The following is a 7060-nucleotide window of genomic DNA, read 5'->3' on the forward strand; positions in this document are numbered from 1 at the left end:
GAAATCCACTTCCACAAACATTTAAAATTTTGATTTCCCTCTCTTTTATACTCCGGTCAAAATTGGATGTTTACATTTGTGATAGCATGTATCTATTGTGTGTCCTCCGTTATTGATGGATGACAAGGGCTCCATCAACAAAATTTGTGACTTGGTGGTTTGAAACTGATCATTCAACCCCTTTAAGAAACATATCACATACTCTGGTTCTTTATGGTCGTTGATGTTTTTAACAAGATTACATCTGCATTGTGTGTCACAAACACAAGTAGGTGTGGGTCTTAAGGATTCCAACTCCTCCCAAATGGTCTTTAAAGTGGTGAAGTATGTAGACACATCTCTCTCACCTTGTCTGATTGAATGAATCTCTTGAAGAAGGTTTGACATCTTAAAATAATTCCCTTTTGAGAATCTTTCTCTTAGATCTTGTGCATTGTCAATGTAGATAGTGCTTTGAGCAATTTGAGGGGTGAGGGACCTTGTGATCTATGACACAACCATATTGTTACATCTTTCCCAAATGTCATAGTGAAGATCAGTGGGAGCGGGTACTCTAATGGAACCATCTAAAAATTTAAATTTGTTCTTAGAAGACAAGGCCCTCCTCATGGCTCTACTCCATGAGTGGTAATTCTCACCCTCTAATGGTGGTGACACAAGTATGGCACCAATGTTATCTCCTTGGTGCAGATAGTAGGCATTTATAGGATTTTGAGGATCAATATTAAGGAAGGGAAAAGAAGAGCTTCTTTGTGATTCATCAAGTGTGGAATTTGCCATTAAGAATTGAATTGAATGAAAGAAAGAAATCCAATCAAAGACAAAAAATTCTTAAAAGAAACCTTGATGCAGCTTTTATGATGATGGTTGATAATGGTGTGAGTGACTACACTAGTCGAGGAATCAATGAGCAATCAAGAGAAGAATTGCGAAAATGGAAGCAATATATTTTTGAAGAAGGTGGATGGAGTGACACAGCAGAGCTCTCAACTTGAGAGCTCTGATACTATATTACAATTCTTAGAATACATCTTGTGTGTTTTCTTATTGAATTATGGCTGAATGGAAGCCATTTATATACAAGAAGAAGAGGTTGCTTGAAAAACAAGCAAACCAACTAAAAACAGAAAGTTAGTTAATCCTAATAGTAACAAAGACTAATTCTATTTTAGGAAACCAAAACTAACTGAATCAAGCCTAAAAACAAAATCAAAATAGAAAACTAAAACCAACAAAACTCAATGGCATTCTGATTGCACTATGTTGATGGATGTTTGCCGAAGATGGATCAGTAAAGGATCACATATCACAATATATGCATTATATTTAATGAGGTCTAGGGTCGGGTTTGGTTTAAAGGTTGACCGAGTCGATATTTAGGGTCGGGTTAGCTTCGAATCTGGATTCAAAAAAATGTCTCAACCAACATTTATAATTGAATAAAGGATAAACTTTAACCCACCTGAACACGACTCATGCTCACCCCTAGTTGAAAGAGAGAGAATGGAAGTGGAGTTAGCGAACGAAAATTCTTACTCCTTCTAATGAGGAGAAAAAGGGAGGGAAGAGAAAGTATGATCTGTTGTCTCAAACTGTATCCCAAAACATGTTCTGAACCAAATATATTGAAGCAAAAATAGAAAAATCATAAATGTTTAATTTTTATAATTGATATGACATATTTTTATTGATCTAGTACATAATTTGAGATATAATTTAATATGGCAAATCCTGATCTAAGAATGAGATAGAAAAACATTTTATATATAACTAAACAATACTAAAATTGATTCTATTTCTCATTAATTTCTCTATTTTTGCACTCTCTCTGAAACGGCTGTCCTTGGAAAAATAATTGAATAAGTCAAAAGAAAGGCAATATAACAAGAATATTGTGCATGTCAAATCTGTGTGTTGACATTTCTTCTTGTTGCTAATCTAATCGATGTCCATTTGTCCTCCACTATGAAATATTTTTGTATTAAATATAAACATAGCTTGATTAGGCTGTTGAATAACTCCTTATCCAATTTCAAATACAACTCATTTGTCAATCGGATTAAATGATGTAAGAGCAATTATACCACTCGTCTTAATGTGTGGTTGAAGCTTAGGAATAATGTAGGTAGCTCCCGCATTTATTCATCTGCATTTCGTCGAGAGAGGAATGAACTTTTGTCTTTTGTTTGAGCTTCTAGCATTTTCATTCATACAAATGGGAAAACTTTGAAGTAAAAAATCTACCTATATCGCTAGCTTTATCATCAAAACCGTTTTGATAACCATTGTAAAGATAAATGGATTATTTTTATATTCACGTGTATCTATTTAAAATGTTCTTTCATTAGTTAAGAATAATAATAACTAAAACTTGCTATAGGATTGAAGATGCTTTGAACTAGAGTCAGAAACAAACAAGCTGAACTAAGTTAAATCAAAACTAAACTCGATTCAGTTCAATAAAGATTTATTCAACTTAAAATTCAATTTGAGTTCGATACGAGTAATTTTTTAGCTCAAGTTCGACTCTGTTAAAGTTTATGAACTGTTCAACTCAACTCAAATTGATCAATTTGGACAAGTCAAATAATTAATTAATTTTAAAAATATATTGCATGAGCTTATATATATAAATATAACTTTGCTTTTATATAATAGCAATAAATATAAAAAATAGTTTAAATATAAATATAGAAATAACAAGTCGAGTTGTATCTAGCTCAAGCTCGGCTCGTTTATTTAACGAGCTCAATTTTCAGTTCAAATTTGATTCATTTGGTTCATGAACCAAGTTTGTCGAGCTCAATAATAAATCAAGTTTTGAATGAATACCGAGTTGGTTTAATTTATTATAAGTCTTAATTCTCTCCATCACTAGAGAGACATGTGTCAATAATAACAAACAAAAGAGAAGATGTAATGACACTTTTATCATTTTATTTATCATAAAATTATATTTTTACATTAAAAACATGAAGAAAAACAATTAAGTGCCTGAAAACTTTGCAAGCTGAAATAGAAATAGGATATAACATTTCTAAAAAATAAGGGCTTGAGCATTGAATACATTACTTCTAACCAAAGAATGATTAATGATTTCAGAGATGAAAATATATAGTAATTAAGGGGTCCCATTGGATATACGTATATAATGATGTTTAGGATACAACTATCAAGATGGGCTTTAACCCGTGTGCCAACCCAGCTCGCCTAAGGCTCAGTCAAGGTTGGACTAGACCTATTTCTGGTAATAAAATTTATGAGCCAATTCTATCTCATACCACCCAATCCATAACTTATGATGGATATAGATAGGATGATAATGCAACATTTGATGATACAAAATGGAATAATAATTTTTTAATGGAGATTACATGTCTCACTTTTTATGTTACGATTCTGTTTTAGTCCAATTAAAAGTTGTCATGTACTTAAAAAGAAATATTCTAAAAATAAAAAATAATTTTTACACTATTTGGTGAGATTTGATTGTTTTGAAACAAAGAGACTGAAATTTTAAAGATAGAAGATACATTGGATACTAGTTTTATAAAGTGTTACTATTGTAATTAGGAGTCTCATATTGGGTCGCATGACAAACTCAAAGTGTTATTTAAGTCATGTTTCCACCTAATAGGCTAGTCTTTTAGGTTTGACTTTCCTAATGCATTTAAGTTTTAATAATTAGTACTTTCATTCAAAGCTGTGTTATGGAAATGACTAGTTATATACTGAGTGAATATCACATGTCCCAATTAATGTTATTGTCTAATTAAAAAGTGACATTTCATTAAAAAAAAAAAAATCATAAAAACATACTCTAACATTTTTATATTACTTATTAAAATTTGATTGGTTGATATATACATAATTTTTTTTTGGGATATGTGATATTTGTTAAAAAGTAACATTTCATTAAAAAATATAAAAATATAAACTAACATTTGATTTACTAATAACATGAAGATATAATTTTTTGGGATATGTGATCTTTATTTCTACATGTTGAATTAAGGTATATAACTATATATATTATCGAATACTGGTATGTTATACATAATTAATGTTTAATTATTATTGAATATATTCAAAAAATTGAAAAAAATAAAAATAAAAAATAAATAATATAATAAATGTACATAAATTTTTGTATCCTTATTTTTTATGAGATACATTTTTTGGTTTCCCACAGGTATCTTAGCACCAGAGGTAATCATGTCTGAGCCGGGAACATCCATAGATACTTCATTCACAAAACTTGAACCCGAGATTTTGTTTAAGGGAAATCTATCATGTGCCACTTGAACCATCATGTTAGTATCACGTAATATACATTTATATAATTTTTATTCCTTAGTAAACATTTTTCACATTTTTCTATATATATTATCGAGAGAATGTATTTGATTATTGATAGGTACATACTACATTCTCCGACATTTGATTTCGTCTAAAGAGATATTCGCTGTGAAGTGCATCTTTTTCTCGTCCTAGGGTTCGCTTTCATCATCGTAGAGATTTGATTTGAGAAATGGCCGGTTTACCTGCGAAGCTTCGTCTTCAACCCTCCGTCGTCAAATCCGCCGCCTTGTGGGGTGTCGCTGCCGCTACCGGTGGTCTCTACCTCGTTCAGGTAACGCATCTTATCGATCTTTATCTCTCCTTTTAACAATTCAGATTTTCATTTTTCTTTCCGCATGACCTATGTTTTGCTCTTTAATTTTCGTGTTGGTATATACTGATCTGAATTTTTCGCTCTTGATTCTCTGTTCGTTTTCTGGAGATGTCCGCTTTTTGTTTTTGTTTTGTTTTAATTTGATCGTAAACATTCTCTGTTTCACACTGATTACTAATGTAGCGTTTGATTGATATACGCTTTAGAACGATAACGAAAGAACTCGTGATTTTCCCCCTATGTTTGGCCTATTTAGGAATGGAATATAGCATGAGACCAGGATTAAAAAGTGGAACATTTTAGCTCTACCAAGGTTCTAAACTGTGGTTGCTGTTGCTGTTGCGGTTCTATTATGTTCACATTAAATTTGGGTAATTGTGGGGAATTACAGTTTATGCGGCAATTGCAGTTGTGGACTACAATTTAGAACCTTGGTTCCACAAAATAAAACAGTGAAGGTTTTAAATACGGTCTTGGTCGCGTTTTCTGAGACTCCCAAAACAAATATGTTGTGGACTATTGCAGGAAAATGCGGCAGATGCAGCTATAATTGCAATTGTTGAGGCACCAAAAACCTTAACATTGCGGCTTCAGTTGCGGTCATGGACATGAATTTAAAATCTTTAGTTGATTTGCATATTACATGTTGGAGATATTGGTTTCATGTTTTTTTTAGTTGCAATCATCTCATAAATTACATGTCAGTGATGACACTTGGATCTCTTTGCACATACCTTGATATACTATGAGCTTCATTAATCATTCTGTTAATAATCCATTGAAATTAGGGATGAATTCACGGGTGCGTTTTTATATTAATTTCAGTTTGTTACCCACTTAAAAGTGATATAATAATAAAGCCATGTTAAAAAACAAAAAGAAGGAACAAACTCTTAAGGGATGGAATCCATGCATCTATCGGTGTACATGAATAAATCTTCTAAAGGAAGAAAAGGGATGAAGAAAGAAAAATAATAGGGAAAAGATAAAGTGAAATATTTTGTCTCATTTCTTTTTTGGGTATATGTGCTTCTTTCCTCTGTAATAATATCATTATCCCCCTTTCCTCCTCCTGCTCTTTCTCTGTGGTTGGATAGCAAAGAAAGTGGAAGGAGGTAATAAAGTAGGGAGACTTGGCTTCTTTAGCAAACGTTCCTGTAAGCAGTTGAAGATATATACATCGCACCAATAACAGTTGCCTGAAATTGATTTTATAGACTCTCTTAGCACTACCGCTTTTCCTCCTTTCTTTCAAAATTTGATGTCACATACAGACTAAACCCTTATTTTGCACCCTTCGAAGACATGCATCCTTACTCACCACTTTACTCTTTAAAAAGTTCTTTTCATCAATTTAATCCTTTAGATATGCAAGCTGCAAAATATCATTAAATTGGTTCTCCTTTGTTGAATTGAGAGAAGTGACAATGATAGATCCCCAGTCTAGGGACTAGTTTGATATTGAGGGACTAGATTGATATCAAATTCAGTATTGGGACCAAAGTGATGAGACCTTGCATTGGTAAGAGACCAAATTGGTGATATTTGCATATTTGGGGGATAAAATAGGATTTACTATAAGATGAATAACTATTTATTATAATTTCGTAAAACTCATTCAGGTGTTTCTTCAATATTTTATAATCATTTTCTAATACAACCTTTTTATAATAATTTACTTTCTATTCTGCTTTATGGTGGACTAATGTGTTTAGTATGAATGTTTTATGGCAATTTTTTATTTGTCTGTAATGGTGTATTCTCCATTGCTATTTCACATGATAAACTTTTCCTTACCATCTTATTGAATGTATTGTTGTTGTATTTGACATTCTCTCTTGATGACATTAAGAAAAAACAGGAATGATGGCTAATGAATAGACATTAACATTTTGAGGATGAAATAAAATAAATCCAAAATCTTTTATTCTCATTACATCTTCTCCCGCGTCAATTATGAAGATGAAAATTGAGATTATAGGTTGATTGCCTGCTTTAATTGTCAGCCTTTAAATAAAACAACTTCTTGATACCTGTTACCAGAGCTCTATTCTACTCATTGTGTTTGTTTAGTTCTTTCAAACATCTTCCATTAACCTTGTGTTTATGGATGTTGCCAAAGTTTGTTTAAACATCCTTCCCTGCTGGAGTATATGGCTATTCATGATTTTCTTCCTTTTGGTAATTTTTGTGTCAATATGGGGCATTATGGTTGATTCTTATTGCATCTCAAATGCATTTTTGTTCAAATGATTTACAGCCATGGGGCTGGATAAAGAAGACCTTCTTGGAGAAGCCAGAGCCTGAGCAAAAATGAGTTTGGATCTGATAAGAATGTTAATTTAAATTCATGGATCATGTCAAGGACGGGTAACTGATTGACAG

The sequence above is a fragment of the Lupinus angustifolius genome, chromosome LG15 (assembly GCF_001865875.1).
Source record: "Lupinus angustifolius cultivar Tanjil chromosome LG15, LupAngTanjil_v1.0, whole genome shotgun sequence".
Taxonomy (NCBI): Eukaryota; Viridiplantae; Streptophyta; class Magnoliopsida; order Fabales; family Fabaceae; genus Lupinus; species Lupinus angustifolius.